Genomic DNA, 18,351 nt, shown 5'->3' with positions numbered 1-18,351 from the left:
AGCATTCACATACAGGCTACATTTTACTAAACAGTCTAGAGCATCTTCAAAAACCACATGATGTTTTGCAAGTAAAATCTCATAATGTAGAATGCAAGCCAAACAGAGCAACTCCACAGAGGAAAATAGACATATCAAGAACATCAGATCTGAAGTACGCAGCAATAGTTGTGTAAAAGTGTGATATTGAAACAAGCTGCCTGGAGATAGGAAAACATGAAGTACCATATTGGGTACATTACTCATCTGCGAAGATAACCTCCCTATGGGCACAGATGAAACTGACCAGATTGTCCTAATTTGGATCCAGTACAAATAATTTGTTTATTTGGGATCATTGTGCTATAAAAGAGTGCCAGCTGTGATGAGCTATCAAGCCTGACTGACAAGTTACTGTAATATCTGAAGACAAAATTATATGGCTCAAGGGTTGCACACAAACTGTTTAAAATGCACATTATTTTATTACTCTATTCACCCACTCTATTGATTGAGCTGATTGAGCTTAATAGCCCTAGGGCTCAATTGGAAAACATATGGTCGACAATATTGGCAAGCAAAGTGATTAGATACTTTTTTTAACAAAGTTGTGTTCATGACAAGGTTACACCATTTCAAAGTGGCACTATGCAAACATGTTGCACAGGAAAATGAACTAGCTAGAGTAATTTATTGAATTATCAGCATCCTTGACACATATAGGGCATGTCATATCCTGGAGACATAAACATTCCTTAGTTATGACAAGATGCAGAGATGCCGCCTCTTCACCTAGCTTCTGTTGAGGTATGCTGCTAACTGCTCTGCATTGCTATGCAGTTCAGAGGAATCACATAGAAAAGGGAGATCACACACTCTGCTTTTGCCTGAGACAGCTTTGAGCATTTGTTGTCTCATATTACATAACGGGCTCGATCCTAATTGCCAGATACATGTACAAGATGAAAGCTTCATTAGAGATGTGCAACAGTCAGAGGAGCCTTCTGATAAAAAGGAAATGGAAGGTACGAGGGGGGGAGGAGGAGGAGTTGGGGGGGGTAGGTACATGGGGATTATGAGGAGGTACAGAGATCAGATCGGACAGGCAGCCTCTGAATAGAACCATTCTACCAGCCAAGTGATTACCAAATGTCACAAATATCATGCCGCAACACTAAAGGAATGAGTGGGTATTGCCTCTTCAGCTTGTTAACCCCCCTCCCTCCTCTTTGCATATTGCACAGAAATTATGAAGTTGTAAAGAGGAGAAAAGGTTCTCATTGGAGGGGTGATCTGGGATTTGTCGTCTGCCATTGTGTTTGGGGTAAACGGGCTGTCCTGTGAGGACTCACAGACTGCCATTGACTAGCATCTGGAGACAATGGACGCATTCACGGGTGGAACTCTTAGCTAATGCTTGTAGAGGGGGCAAATCAATGGAGCTTTTATTTTGGGCCTGTAACATGCCAACATTCTGCCCGACGCTGTAACTAACGCTCAGGCATCCCCCAGTCACATCCCCCAGTCACATCCCCCAGTCACAGCAAGCCTTCCCCGATGATTATCACAATACAGTTGCAGGTCTGAATGCTGCTGGCCACGCTCAGAGGAGAAGGTCTAATTAATAAGAGTATAACCCAGGCCAGGAGGGGGCTGCTGGAAGAAGAGCCATTCCCATGGAGAAGGAGATGGCTTCCAGGGATATTACGGCCGCAGGGCCAGAGATCTCCTCAGAGCTCACACTGCTGCTGGAGTAAACTCTTATTTTTCAATCAAATTTTCATCTCATCATTTGGGTCAGTGCTGATTATTATACCTTAAGTAATTGTGTAAATACACATTTTTATTCCATTAAAGACATATTTGTATTCCAGCCAGAGAGAGAGAGAAGCTCAGGGGAAGTGAGCTGATAATCAGCTACTTGTCCCTGAAGACACATACAGTAACACAATTCACAGTGCCAAAACGTTCATTACATTTGAATTAAAATGCCAAAACCTCCTGCAAGACATGGATGTTAGGGAAGTGAAAGGCCCATCCAGGCCATTGACCATGAAAAAGAAAGCTTTAAGGCTGCTTTTCCAGGGACTGTTATGTGGGTTCACTCATGCGAGTACTATTGCAGTCTGTGATTGACATTCCTTAAAGGGAGATGCAACATCATTTAAGAGATATATTCACTATTTTTATTGAACATATAGAAATACTTTCTCTTAAGTTATACATTTTCACATTAATTGATGTCTGAATAAACAACAAAGGACCAACATGGGTGTATTTCATTTTTAAAACATTAAATATAATATGTTGCATAATTTTTTTATTCCTAAAAGGAATGCCAAAATGAATAGAAATTAAGTGGTTCTAACGCCATTATATCCTCTGTCCCTCAAAATAATATTGAACTGACATTTAAATGTCAGAGCGCTCCCATAACAAATACCTGAACTACACTGAGTGTACAAAACATTAGGAACACCTTCCATGAGTTGGACCCCCTTTTGTCCTCATAAATTATTTGGGGATGGACTGTACAAAATGTCAAAAACATTCCACAGGGGTGCTGGCCCATGTTGACTCCAATCCTTCCTTCCCACAGTTGTGTCAAGTTGTCTTGATGTCCTTTGGGTGGTGGACCATTCTTGATACACACAGGAAACTGTTGAGAGTGAAAAACCCAGCAGTGTTGCAGTTCCATACCCCGTTCAAAGGCACTTAAATCTTTGTCTTGTCCATTCACGCTCTGAATGGCACACATACACAATCCATGTCTCAATTGTCTCAAGGCTTACAAATACTTTTTTAACCTGTCTCCTCCCTTTCATCTACACTGATTGAAGTGGATTTAAAAGTGACATCAGTAAGGGATCTTAGCTTTTACCTGGTCAGTCTATGTCATAGAAAGAGCAGGTGTTCCTAATGTTTTGTATACTCAGTGTATATAACTTGTTAATATTATGAGTTTGTAATATATTAAAAGTTATATTAATAAAAGCAGTATGCAATCATGTCAAGCAACAGTTATGTGCATACTAATGCTATGGATTTTTTCAAAATGATTACGTGATGACAATTGTTTTAGTTAAAGCACATCCTCAGTTTGCCACATTACAAGTTTCCTTTAAATAAAAAAATGGTCTGTCTGAGCAATTTAGTTGTTTGTAGAGAGTGCTATGTGGCAGAAAATGTGGCATCGTTTCAGACTACAGTGGAATCCGAATGACGTATGACGCTCTTTTGATACATTTAATTTTCTGGTTTGATGTTGGCATGGCAGCTGTAGATTAATTACTACCTGCCAGCAGTTCTTTAAAAATGTATTTGCGGAAGCATCTCCAAGTATGACATCTTGCTAAATAATGCAAGGCCGAAATGGAAGAAGTCTCTCCTGAACCTTTTTCAGCTGTTGCAGGGCCAAACACAAATGAGAAAGTGAAGAAACTACTGCAAGGCCATAATGAGTGTTTTGAACCAGCAAGGTTTTTTTTCCATGAAACATCATACAGTATGCACTCTGAAGAATGGGACTTCCTACGAAATGAGAAATGTTAGCATCCTCAAATAGGACAAATAAAACTATAAAGTTCATGACCGGATGAATCAAAGACTGGCTTAGAAGTGCTACATCAGCAGCACTGTAAAAAGTGGGACGGCACTGTTGTTCATCTGAAGTGCTTTTTCTGATTGGTATGATCCAAAATTATGCTTTGGTTCATTCAACCTATTCTATTCAATTTGTTTGGAATCAAATAAGAAATTTGACAGATACATTATATGTTTTTAATTGAATGAAAGCTTCTAAATTCAATTTCAACACCTTATGCGCATAAGCATTGCATAGCTGTGTGTGCAATGTATCTCAGACTGGCCAATAAAAATAAAAGATTAAGATGGGCAGTCTGAGTTATGGCTTTTTCTTTGCAACTCTGCCTAGAAGGTCAGCATCCCGGAGTCGCCTCTTCACTGTTGATGTTGAGACTGGTGTTTTGCGGGTCACTATTTAATGAAGCTGCCAGTTGAGGACCTGTGAGGTGTCTGTTTCTCAAACTAGACACTCTAATGTATTTGTCCTCTTTCTCTGTTGTGCACCGGGGCCTCCCACTCCTCTTTCTATTCTGGTTAGAGCCAGTTTGCGTTGTTCTGTAAAGGGAGTAGTACACAGAGTTGCACAAGATCTTCAGTTTCTTGGCAATTTCTCGCATAGAATAGTCTTCATTTCTCAGAACAAGAATAGACTGACGAGTTTCAGAAGAAAGTTATTTGTTTCTGGCCATTTTGAGGATGTAATCGAACCCACAATTGCTGATGTTCCAGATACTCAACTAGTCTCAAGAAGGCCAGTTTTATTGCTTCTTTAATCAGCACAACAGTTTTCAGCTGTGCTAACATAATTGCAAAAGGGTTTTCTAATAATCAATTAGCCTTTTAAAATGATAAACTTGGATTATCAAACACAACGTGCCATTGGAACACAGGGCTGATGGTTGCTGATAATAGGCCTCTGTACGCCTATGTAGATATTCCATTAACAATCAGCCATTTCCAACTACAATGGCCATTTACTACTTTAGCAATGTCTACACTGTATTTCTGATCAATTTTATGTGATTTTAATGGACAAAAAAATGACATTTCTAAGTGACCCCAAACTTTTGAATGGTAGTGTACATACACATACATATACACATACATACATATAAATACAAATATATATATATATATATATATATATATATATATATATATATACATAAACCTTAAATAAATATATTTCCCTTTATTACTTTCCAACCCAACCACCCCTTCCCTAATTGGAGTAAACTAGTAAACAACAACGCTTAGGACTATACTTTCAACTTATACATACTATATACATTTTATGGACATAGTCAATTTTACAATAATTCTATTTTGTTTGTTTTTACTCCTGAACATCATCTACCCTCAACCTCTCCGATCATTTTCATGATGTCCATCCGGTTTGCTTCTATATGCCATATCTTTCTAACTGTGCTCTTTCACAAAAGCTCTCAACCTATAACCTATATACTTATTATGGACACAGTATTACATTTACATTTACGTCATTTAGCAGACGCTCTTATCCAGAGCGACTTACAAATTGATGCATTCACCTTATAGCCAGTGGGATAACCACTTTACAATATGTTATTTTTTATTTTTGGGGTGGGGTGGGGTAAGGGGGGGTAGAAGGATTACTTTACCCTATCCCAGGTATTCCTTAAAGAGGTGGGGTTTTAAGTGTCTCCGGAAGGTGGTGAGTGACTCCGCTGTCCTGGGGTCATGAGGGAGCTTGTTCCACCATTGGGGTGCCAGAGCAGCGAACAGCTTTGACTGGGCTGAGCGGGAACTGTGCTTCCGCAGAGTTAGGGGGGCCAGCAGTACAGAGGTGGATGAACGCATTTCCCTCGTTTGGGTGTAGGGACTGATCAGAGCCTGAAGGTACGGAGGTGCCGTTCCCCTCACAGCTCCGTAGGCAAGCACCATGGTCTTGTAGCAGATGCAAGCTTCAACTGGAAGCCAGTGGAGTGTGCGGAGGAGCGGGGTGACGTGAGAGAACTTGGGAAGGTTGAACACCAGACGGGCTGCGGCATTCTGGATGAGTTGTAGGGGTTTAATGGCACAGGCAGGGAGCCCAGCCAACAGCGAGTTGCAGTAATCCAGACGGGAGATGACAAGTGCCTGGATTAGGACCTGTGCCGCTTCCTTTGTAAGGCAGGGTCGTACTCTCCGAATGTTGTAGAGCATGAACCTACAGGATCGGGTCACCGCCTTGATGTTAGCGGAGAACGACAGGGTGTTGTCCAGGGTCACGCCAAGGCTCTTCACACGATGGAGTTGTCAACCGTGATGGCGAGATCATGGAACGGGCAGTCCTTCCCCGGGAGGAAGAGCAGCTCCGTCTTGCCGAGGTTTAGCTTGAGGTGGTGATCCGTCATCCACACTGATATGTCTGCCAGACATGTAGAGATGTGATTTGTCACCTGGTTATCAGAAGGGGGAAAGGAGAAGATTAGTTGTGTGTCGTCAGCGTAGCAATGATAGGAGAGGCCATGTGAGGATATGACAGAGCCAAGTGACTTGGTGTATAGCGAGAATAGGAGAGGGCCTAGAACTGAGCCCTGGGGGACACCAGTGGTGAGAGCACGTGGTGCGGAGACAGATTCTCGCCACGCCACTTGGTAGGAGCGACCGGTCAGGTATGACGCAATCCAAGAGTGAGCCGCGCCAGAGATGCCCAACTCGGAGAGGGTGGAGAGGAGGATCTGATGGTTCACAGTATCAAAGGCAGCAGACAGGTCTAGAAGGACAAGAGCAGAGGAGAGAGAGTTAGCTTTAGCAGTGCAGAGAGCCTCCGTGACACAGAGAAGAGCAGTCTCAGTTGAATGATCAGTCTTGAAACCTGACTGGTTTGGATCAAGAAGGTCATTCTGAGAGAAATAGCAAGAGAGTTGGCTAAAGACGGCACGCTCAAGAGTTTTGGAGAGAAAAGAAAGAAGGGATACTGGTCTGTAATGGTTGACATCAGAGGGATCAAGTGTTGGTTTTTTGAGAAGGGGTGCAACTCTCGCTTGCTTGAAGACGGAAGGGACATAGCCAGCGGTCAAGGATGAGTTGATGAGCGAGGTGAGGTAAGGGAGAAGGTCACTGGAGATGGTCTGGAGAAGAGAGCAGGGGATAGGGTCAAGCGGGCAGGTTGTTGGGCGACCGGCCGTCACAAGTCGCAAGATTTCATCTGGAGAGAGACGGGAGAAAGAAGTCAAAGCATAGGGTAGGGCAGTGTGAGCAGGACCAGCAGTGTCATTTGATTTAACAAACGAGGATCGGATGTCGTCAACCTTCTTTTCAAAATGGTTGACGAAGTCATCCACAGAGAGGGAGGGGGGGGAGGATTCAGCAGGGAGGAGAAGGGTGCAAAGAGCTTCCTAGGGTTAGAGGCAGATGCTTGGAATTTAGAGTGGTAGAAAGTGGCTTTAGCAGCAGAAACAGATGAAGAATATGTAGAGAGGAGGGAGTGAAAAGATGCCAATTCCGCAGGAAGCCTAGTTTTCCTCCATTTCCACTCGGCCGCCCGGAGCCCTGTTCTGTAAGCTCGCAATGAGTCGTCAAGCCACGGAGCAGGAGGGGAGGACCGAGCCGGCCGGGAGGATAGGGGACATAGAGAGTCAAAGGATGCAGAAAGGGAGGAGAGGAGGGTTGAGGAGGCAGAATCAGGAGATTGGAGGGAGAAGGATTTAGCAGAGGGAAGAGATGATAGGATGGAAGAGGAGAGAGTAGCGGGAGAGGGAGAGCGAAGGTTGCGACGGCGCATTACCATCTGTGTAGGGGCAGAGTGAGTAGTGTTGGAGGAGAGCGAGAAAGAAAAGGATACAAAGTAGTGGTCGGAGACATGGAGGGGAGTTTAGTAGAAGAACAGCATCTAGTACATTTACATTTACATTTTAGTCATTTAGCAGACGCTCTTATCCAGAGCGTCTTACAGTTAGTGAATACATATATTATTATTATTATTATTTTATTTTTTTTATACTGGCCCCCCGTGGGAAAAGAACCCACAACCCTGGCATTGCAAACGCCATGCTCTATCAACTGAGCTACATCCCTGCCGGCCATTCCCTCCCCTACCCTGGACGACGCTGGGCCAATTGTGCCGGTCTCCCGGTCGCGGCCGGCTGCGACAGAGCCTGGATTCAAACCAGGATCTCTAGTGGCACAGTTAGCACTGCGATGCAGTGCCTTAGACCACTGCGCCACTCAGGAGTAAAGATGAGGTCAAGCTTTGTGAGTAGGGGGGGACGGTGAGAGTGTGAGGTCAAAAGAGGAGAGGAGTGGAAAGAAGGAGGCAGAGAGAAATTAGTCAAAGGTAGACGTAGGGAGGTTGAAGTCACCCAGAACTGTGAGGGGTGAGCCATCCTCAGGAAAGGAACTTATCAAGGCATCAAGCTCATTGATGAACTCTCCAAGGGAACCTGGAGGGCGATAAATGACAAGGATGTTAAGCTTGAATGGGCTAGTGACTGTGACAGCATGGAATTCAAATGAGGAGATAGACCGATGGGTCAGGGGGGAAAAAAAGAGAGAATGTCCACTTGGGAGAGATGAAGATTCCTGTGCCACCACCCCGCTGACTAGATGCTCTCGGGGTATGCGAGAACACATGGTCAGATGATGAGAGAGCAGTAGGAGTAGCAGTGTTTTCAGTGGTTATCCATGTTTCTGTCAGTGCCAAGAAGTCGAGGGACTGGAGGGTAGCATAAGCTGAGATGAACTCTGCCTTGTTGGCCGCAGAACAGCAGTTCCAGAGGCTGCCGGAGACCTGGAACTCCACGTGGGTCGTGCGTGCAGGGACCACCAGGTTAGAGAGGCAGCAGCCACGCGGTGTGAGGCGTTTGTATAGCCTGTGCGGAGAGGAGAGAACAGGGATAGACAGAGGCATAGTTGACAGGCTACAGAAAATGGCTACAATAAAGCAAAGGAGATCGGAATGAAATGAACTAAACATCTGGGAAAGCGAGAGAGCGGGGCCTCCCTCACTTACGTTTCACTGAAGCACCCAAATATAACTCTTCCAACTTCCACCTCAGAAACTATAATTGTTGTAAACTACAGCGGTTCAATGTTTTCTAGGAATAGACTAACTTAGTTTATTCAGCTAGCTAACTTGGTACAGTATTCTTCCGTGAAAACCGTCCAGGGCACCTAGTAATTTGACGCCACAGCCAACTAGCATGCCGGACTCCAACAACACGGTTTAGCACCAATTCTCGGCCACAACAAACCACCAGTGTGTCAACACGCCAAACAGATCATTCGTGTCCGTGTCTAACATTGTGGGTTAGTCCCGACAGCTTGAGCGAGTCCGTCGTCAACTTATTCATCCAGTTAGTTAGCTAGAATAGTTAGCATACTAGCTAACCATTACATTAGTTATCTTGTTGTTATTAATTGTTGTTTGTTGTTATTAGTCCCATCCTTCAGCTCCATTCAACACCTCCAATCTATCTCTTAACACCATCCATATTTGATTTCTATTTGCCATATACTGTATTTTTCAACTGTACTGTGATGTTTCACAAAAGTTCTGAACCCTTCTATTCTCATTGTTTCTACAGATTGTAAATTGAAAATAAACATTTGTTTTGCTAAAATTATGATTATATTATTGATCGATTGACTATGACTTTTCAGATCACCCAGTAGTGCTATATGCAGGGTTAGCTTCAGGTAAATGTTGCAATCCTTCAGCCATTCCTGGACCTGTGACCAAAAACAAGCTACAAATGGACAGTACCAAAACAAATGATCTAATGATTCTGTCTCTTTGCAGCAAAATCTGCAGAGCTGGGAAGATTGTATCCCCCGTATAAATAACATTCTATTGGCAGCAAGAATTTTGTATAATAATTTAAATTGAACAATTCTAAAATTTGAATCCGCCGTCGTTTTGCGTATCAGTTCATAAACACTGTACCATGGAATCAGTACGTCAAAAATCTCTTCCCAACTACTTTGCAATCTATATGGGACGGCTGTCAATGCTATGGTCCTTAAATTAAACTGGTATACTTTGTTATTCATCAGAATTTTCTTTAACAAATTATGTTCTTTAATGCAGGGCCGACAGATAAGTTCCTTAGTTTTTCCCCCTTCCACTTTCCTCTTCCATATTTGCGGTAATGCTGCAATTATTTGGTTGTAATATTGGGTAGAGCAGACATTTCCATATGATTTGTTAGCTGCATGTGCGACATAACTCCACCAGTCCTACCTATGATATCATTTATTTAGATTATACCTTTATTTTAATTTTTTTATTTTTTTATAATGTTTTTTTATCAATTCGTATATTTGAGTTTAACCGCAATATTTGTTGCATTATTTGTTCTGTCGTTTCTGGAGGATTACCTTGAAATTGCAACCAACTTTCTATGGCTTGTTTTAGAAATAGTGATATTTGGGAGATGATTTCCTTTTAAAATAACTGAAAGTGAGAGGTTTTAATCTGAATGAAGGGAAAAAGGCCATTCTTGAACATGGGGTGAGACAATCTTACTAATTTGCTAGAGAACCAGTTCAGATTTAAGTATAACTTTTGTATGACGGAAGCTTTTAGTGATAGGTCTAATGCTTTAATATGTAATAATTTCTGTCCTCCGAATTCATATTCATTATATAAATAGGCCCGTTTAATTTTGTCTGGCTTGCCGTTTCAAATTAAATGGAATATTTTTTTCTCCATATAATTTAAAAAACTGTTCGCTAGGCGTAGGCAAGACCATTAGCAAACAGGTAAACTGGGATAATACTAAAGAGTTAATCAGGGTGATTTTTTTTTACTGATCCAATACGTAATATAGTACATTTATGATAATTTGGTTGTAATCCAGAGAGGTTAGAAAATGTATCTAGATCCTCTATGAAGCTGAGGAGGGATTCAAGTTATGGATTTAAAAGAAAACATGAATCATCAGCGAACAATGACACCTTTGTTTTTAAGCCTTGGATTTCTAATCCGGTTATATTAATGTTGATTCTGATTTTAATAGCAAACATTTCGATGGCCATAATAAATAGATATGCTGATATAGGAGAACCTTGTTTTACTCCTCTTGACAGTTTAAAACTTTCGGAGAAATAGCTATTATTTACTATTTTACACCTAGGGTTACTCCAGTCGTACTTTATCAAATGCCTTTTCAAAGTCTGCTATCAATAGCAGCCCTGATTTCCCAGATTTTTCATAGTGTTCTATTGTTTCCAGTACCTGCCTTATATTATCTCCAATGTATCGTCCATGTAAAAAACCTGTCTGATTAGAATGAATAATGTCTGACAATACCTTTTTAATTATATGCACTATACATTTTGCTAGAATGTTTGCATCACAACACTGAAGTGTAAGGGGCCTCCAATTTTTTCAAATGGACTGGATCTTTATGTTTCACACTTGTATACTGTTTCATTGATAATGAAATCAGACCTTCTTCTTCTTCGTGGTCCTCTGTAGCTCAGCTGGTAGAGCACGGCGCTTGTAACGCCAAGGTAGTGGGTTCGATCCCCGGGACCACCCATACACAAAAATGTATGCACGAATGACTGTAAGTCGCTTTGGATAAAAGCGTCTGCTAAATGGCATATTATTATTATTTATTATTCTTCTTGAGTGTCTGATAATCTACCATTTACATAGGAGTGGTTAAAACATGCTAATAACGGTCCTCTGAGTATATCAAAAAAGGTTTGGTATACCTCGACTGGTATGCCATCCAACCCTGGAGTATTCCCGGACTTAAAGTCTTTAATTGCATCCAGAAATTCCTCCTCTGTGATTTTACCTTCACATGAGTCTTTCTGTATGGCTGTTAACTTTGCATGATCAATAGAAAAAGGAGATGGAGGCGACTGAAACGAAAACATATGCTTAAAGTACTTTGCTTCCTCCTTCAAAATATAATTTGGTGAATCATGGGTGACTCTGTCATTTGTAACCAGTTTCAGTAAATTATTTTTGGTAGCATTCCTATGTTGAAGATTAAAAGATAATTTGGTGCATTTTTCCCCATATTCCATCCTGTTTGCTTTATTTTTAGAATATATTACACTTGATCTTTCCTGAATAAGTTTCTCAATTTCTTTCTGTTTTTCCTCTAATTCATTCTGAGCCTCTATGTTACAGTTTTTATTGCTATCTGTCTGTTCTGTTAGACCTTCTATTTCCTTTGTTAGTATGGACTCTTTTGACCTAAATTGCTTTTGTTTTCGAGATGAGTACTGAATTGCATGGCCTCTAAAGGCACATTTAAAGGTGTCCCATACAATAAGGGGATTTGCTGTACCTATGGTATGTCCATTTTAATTCCAGGTTGTAAGGCAACAAAATAGGAAAAATGCCAAGGGGGGTGAATACTTTCGCAAGCCACTGTATATTGTCAAAGAAGTGTGGATCATCATTATTTGGTCCGTAAAGGTTAATGAGCCATATCTGTTTATGGTCCGATAACATATTTAAAATCATCCATCTACCTTGCCGATCCGTTTGGAAAATGTGCACTTCCGGATCAAAATGTAAATATTGTTCTTCTTTTGTTATTATCTGCTAAGCCATTACAATTATAACTGGCTATACTTATTTCACCACTTACCATAATGAGATACAAGTTTCAAATCTGTTTATCATAATATATGTTTGTAAATTTACCTAAAAAAATAAATAGTGATTGAGTGTCCATATAGCTGTACCATGATATTTGCATTGCTACTAAGTAACCCTCCAATTATTCTCCACTATTCCCCCCGCTAAAGCCCTTCCCCATCCCAAATTGGGTTGTCATCCCAGTGATCGGCATACCACCCCCGTCCCCTCGGATCCCCAGACCCCCTGAGAGGCCAGGACCCATCCTTCGAAAACAGCCCACAGTGCCACCCACAAAACAGAAGCAGGTCAACCGCCAAAAGCATTTCCAATGCTCTCACTGCTCAAAAAAATAAAGGGAACACTAAAATAAGACATCCTAGATCTGAATGAATGAAATAATCTTATTAAATACTATTTTCTTTGCATAGTTGAATGTGCTGACAACAAAATCACACAAAAATTATCAATGGAAATCAAATTTATCAACCCATGGAGGTCTGGATTTGGAGTCACTCAAAATTAAAGTGTAAAACCACACTACAGGCTGATCCAACTATGATGTAATGTCCTTAAAACAAGTCAAAATGAGGCTCAGTAGTGTGTGTGGCCTCCACGTGCCTGTATGACCTCCCTACAACGCCTGGGCATGCTCCTGATGAGGTGGCGGATGGTCTCCTGAGGGATCTCCTCTGAGACCTGTACTAAAGCATCTGCCAACTCCTGGACAGTCTGTGGTGCAACGTGGCGTTGGTGGATGGAGCGAGACATGATGTCCCAGATGTGCTCAATTGGATTCAGGTCTGGGGAACGGGCGGGCCAGTCCATAGCATCAATGCCTTCCTCTTGCAGGAACTGCTGACACACTCCAGTCACATGAGGTCTGGCATTGTCTTGCATTAGGAGGAACCCAAGGCCAACCGCACCAGCATATGGTATCACAAGGGGTCTGAGGATCTCATCTCGGTACCTAATGGCCGTCAGGCTACCTCTGGCGAGCACATGGAGGGCTGTGCGGCCCCCTAAAGAAATGCCACCCCACACTATGACTGACCCACTGCCAAACCGGTCATACTGGAGGATGTTGCAGGCAGCAGAACGTTCTCCACGGCATCTCCAGACTCTGTCACGTCTGTCACGTGCTCAGTGTGAACCTGCTTTCATCTGTGAAGACCACAGGGCGCCAGTGGCGAATTTCCCAATCTTGGTGTTCTCTGGCAAATGCCAAATGTCCTGCACGGTGTTGGGCTGTAAGCGCAACCCACACCTGTGGACGTCGGGCCCTCATAACACCCTCATGGAGTCTGTTTTTGACCGTTTGAGCAGACACATGCACATTTGTGGCCTGCTGGAGGTAATTTTGCAGGGCTCTGGCAGTGCTCCTCCTGCTCCTCCTTGCACAAAGGCGGAGGTAGCAGTCCTGCTGCTGGGTTGTTGCCCTCCTATGGCCTCCTCCACGTCTCCTGATGTACTGGCCTGTCTCCTGGTAGCTCCTCCATGCTCTGGACACTACGCTGACAGACACAGCAAACCTTCTTGCCACAGCTCGCGTTGATGTGCCATCCTGGATGAGCAGCACTACCTGAGCCACTTGTGTGGGTTGTAGACTCCGTCTTATGCTACCACTAGAGTGAAAGCACCGCCAGCATTCAAAAGTGACCAAAACATCAGCCAGGAAGCATAGGAACTGAGAAGTGGTCTGTGGTCACCACCTGCAGAACCACTCCTTTATTGGGGGTGTCTTGCTAATTGCCTATAATTTCCACCTGTTGTCTATTCCATTTGCTCAACAGCATGTGAAATGTATTGTCAATCAGTGTTGCTTCCTAAGTGGACAGTTTGATTTCACAGAAGTGTGATTGACTTGGAGTTACATTGTGTTGTTTAAGTGTTCCCTTAATTTTTTTGAGCAGTGTATATATAGCTATTAAAAATATATATCTATTCAAATATCTTGCATATCTTAATTACCATTATTATCAATTAATATGCGTAATACTGTCGGCAGTTCATGCAAAATATTGTTACCTATAACCCGGATTGCCATTGTATTATATTACATTTTTGTCAAGCAATTATTATTTTAACAAACAATTATTGTGGTTCATCCTATATTCTCCCTAACATCCTTACCCCCTTGCAACAGATGTGGGATACACACACACAGGCACATACTCTTACACACTCAACCCCTTTCCTCCACAATCAACCATAAGCTCTGATGCTCAACGGTTGTTTCATCCCAGAGCCCAACTCAAGAAAGGACCTGATTTACAAATGCATATACAGTTACAGCTGTTTGAGAAAGCATGCAAGATTGAGCAAAAATTTACAAAAAATGTAGATTTGATTAACCTATGTCAAGTCCTAGGTGATGGAGATCAGATCCACCCTCTTCCCCTGAAACACTCTGGTCCCCCATTGTAACCATTTTTCCCAAGCATCTCCATGCAGTCAGACCTTTGATTATTTTGTGCACCAGGGCCACAATAATATGCCCCCTCTCTGATTGTCCGAGTGTGACCCCCTCCCCATGGGTTACTGCAGCCAGTGTTGCCAGCACTGCCACTACCTGGCTGGGGGTACCCCAATGGAATCCCCACCGGCTAGGTACAAGGTCGTCAAGGTTTTCATTAGCAGCTTTGAGAATTTCCTTGTATATTATGATCTCCCATCAGGGGGCTCTGGCTTTGTAGGACCAACCCTGCCAGGCAGGCTCAGAATCTTGAGGGGGCGGTGCTGCTCCAGTAGGTCTCTGACTGCATTTATCTTTCTGTTTTGGCTGCATATAGGCAACTTACAGCAGGACCTTAAAACAGATGGGGACTTCTCTTTGGTGTATGGGTCGCTCAGGTGGGTGTCTAGGATATGGTGTTGGGAACTGTTCCATCATGATAGGACAATAAAATAATAATAATGTATACTTTATTTTAAAATGTATATCCCTCATCTGCACAAAATTGAAAGCTCTCTCTCACAACCCCTGCTCACAGACACACGTTGATTCTGGGATATGCAACCATTTCCTTTCTTACTCACTTAACGCCAAACTTTTCCAAACACAAAAACGCACACCACAACTTCCATCACAATACATCCACACATACCCACATACTGTGCCTTCTATGTCTTCTGTTTGCTAAGTTTTTATCTCCACTATGTTGATTGAGTACTTGTGTTCTAATTAGTTATATTTGAAGATGTATTATTTTTAGAACTTTCAAAATGGCCATGGAGTAGTCTTTGTGTCGCAGAACATTTGGTTGTCAATATGAAGTTTATCGACTACAAGAGCAACACGATTCCCTTTTAATCTATTTTCCTTGAAAATTGGGTACAGAACTTTGCGCCGTTCTGCAATCTCCCTCGGGAATGGATCATTCATGCCTATTTTCGTGTCAGCAAGTCTTTTACTTAGGCTTTTAACCATTACTTTATCCTTAAAGAAAGCAAATTTGGCAACGATTGGACGCTCATATCTCTGTCCTCTTTGTCTGAAACGGTGTACACGTTCGAGTTGGATTTTATCGACAGCATCGAGTGGGATTTGAAGCGCTGTAAGAAAGAAGTCCTTCACAATTTCTTCGGTAACCTCTCCATCTTTTTCTTGGATACCCGTAAGTACTAGATTTTCTCTCATCGATCTAGTCTGTATGTCTAGCAAGGCTTCTCTCAGAAAGTTGTTCTCCTTTTTAAGTCCCTTAACGTCTGTTTCTATCTTAGTGACTGTCCCTTTTAGCTTTTTAGTATCTTTCTCCATTATCGCAGCTTTTTTGTCACTAATTTCAAGACTCTCCTTCAACTCCTTTACATCCTTACTGACCAACTCTAGTATGCCCATTTTGTCATTTATCGACTTCAACAGATCGCTTTCCACACTTACCAGTCCCAGTAGTAAAAAGCATAAATCATCTGTATCCGTCGAGGAGTCGTGTTTTCTCTTGGAGATTGATTCTCCTCGTTTATCCTCCGTCATGTTTGAGTGTTGCTTGTTGTTGTAATATTTGTCGATACATTTCTCTAGCCTTATGATTTGTTTTGTGTTATTATCCAGATTGAATGTTATTACCCATGAGTATATGAAGTGCTAATATTTAGTCTAACTTACTGATATTGAATATTACGTTTTTATCTCGAGGTGATTCACACCGCTGTGTGTTCAATACGCCATCTTCACCTTTAAGTCTTTACTGAAGACTCATCTCTTCAGTGGGTCCTATGATTGATTGTAGTGTGGCCCAGGGGTGTGACGGCGAACGGCAAGGCACTGGAGTGATGAACCACCCTTGCTGTGTCTGCCTGGCCGGCTCCCCTATCTCCCCTGGGATTCTCTACCTCTGACCCTATTATCGGGTCTGATTCACTGGGTTGCTCGTGCTCTTCCATCCTTCCTGTCCTCGGGCTCGTGCGTTGGGGAGATCTTTGTGGGCTATACTCGGCCTTGTCTTAGGGTAGTAAGTTAGTGGCCTGTTGATATCCCTTTAGTGTGTGGGGGATGTGCTTTGCCAAAGTGGATAGGGTTATATCCTGCCTGGTTGTCCCAGTCCAGGGGTAACTTTGGATGGGGCCGCAGTCTCCCCCGACCCCCTCTGTCTCAGTCTCCTGTATATATGCTGCAATAGTCTATGTGCCGGAAACTAGGGTCAGTCTGTTATATCTGGTGTAATTCTCATGTCTTATCTGGTGTCCTGTGTGATCTTAGATATGCTCCCTCTAATTCTCCAATCTTCTCTCTCTCTCTCTCTCTCTCTCTCTCTCTCTCTCTCTCTCTCTCAATTTCAATTCAATTTCAATTTAAGGGCTTTATTGGCATGGGAAACGTGTGTTAACATTGCCAAAGCAAGTGAAGTAGATAGTAAACAAAAGTGAAATAAACAATAAATATTAACAGTAAACATTACACTCAGAAGTTTCAAAAGAATAAAGACATTTCAAATGTCATATTATGTATATATACAGTGTTGTAACAATGTGCAAATAGTTAAAGTACAAATGGGAAAATAAATAAACATAAATATGGGTTGTATTTACAATGGTGTTTGTTCTTCACTGGTTGCTCTCTCTCTCTCTCTCTCTCTCTCTCTCTCTCTCTCTCTCTCTCTCTCTCTCTCTCTCTCTCTCTCTCTCTCTCTCTCTCTCTCTCTCTCTCTCTCTCTCTCGCTCTCTCTCTTCCCTCCCAGAGAACCTGAGCCCTAGGACCATACCTCAGGACTACCTGGCCTGATGACTCCTGGCTGTCCCTGTCCCTAGTCCACCTGGTTGTGCTGCTGACCCAGTTTCTGCTGTTCTGTCTATGGCCATGGAACCCTGACCTGTTCACTGGAACCCCATCCCCCGCACATGCTGTCTCAGCCTCTAAATGCTTGGCTATGAAAGGTCAACTGACATTAACTCCCAAGGTGCTGATCTCTTGCACCCTCTACAACCACTGTGATTATTATTTGACCCTGCTGGTCTTCTATGAACGTTTGAACATCTTGAAGAATGAGCTGGCCTTAATGGCCATGTACTCTTATAATCTCCACCCAGCACAGCCAGAAGAGGACTGGCCACCCCTCAGAGCCTGGTTCCCCTCTAGGTTTCTTCCTATGTTCCTGCCTTTCTAGGGAGTTTTTCCTAGCCACCGTGCCTCTACATCTACATTGCTTGCTCTCTGGGGTTTTAGGCTCGTTTTCTGTATAAGCGGTGGTCGAAAAAGTACCCAATTGTCAAACTAGAGTAAAAGATAAAAGCTACCTTAATAGAAATTGACTCTAGTAAAAGTGAAAGTCACCAAGTAAAATACTACTTGAATAAAAGTCTAAAAGTATTTGGTTTTAAATATACTTAAGTATCAAAAGTAAATGTAATTACTCAAATATAAAATATACTTATATACACTCAAAAGTAAAAGTATGAATCATTTCAAATTCCTTATAGTAAGCAAACCAGACACCACAAATTTTCTGCTTTTTTTATTTACGGATAGCCAGGGGCACACTCCAACACTCAGACATAATTTACAAACGAAGCATTTGTGTTTAGTGAGTCCACTAGATCAGAGGCAGTAGGGATGACCAGGGATGTTTTCTTGATAAGTATATGAATTCGACCATTGTCTGTCCTGCTAAGTATTCAGAATGTAACATTATTTTTACTTAACCCTTGTGTGGTGTTCGGGTCTGTGGGACCCATTTTCAATGTTTACTAAAAGAGAAATGATACAATGAATTATTTTT

The 18,351-nt window shown here is 42.2% G+C and overlaps 1 pseudogene; it reads left to right on the top strand.

The window, feature by feature from the left end:
* Positions 1 to 1,655: 1,655 nt before the first annotated feature.
* Positions 1,656 to 18,351, top strand: part of LOC121545512 — a 124,904-nt pseudogene continuing 108,208 nt past the window's right edge.

This window comes from Coregonus clupeaformis, chromosome 3 (assembly GCF_020615455.1).
Source record: "Coregonus clupeaformis isolate EN_2021a chromosome 3, ASM2061545v1, whole genome shotgun sequence".
Lineage (NCBI taxonomy): Eukaryota > Metazoa > Chordata > Actinopteri > Salmoniformes > Salmonidae > Coregonus > Coregonus clupeaformis.
Note: the sequence above shows the minus strand (reverse complement) of the source record. Positions and strands in the feature narration are given on the sequence as shown.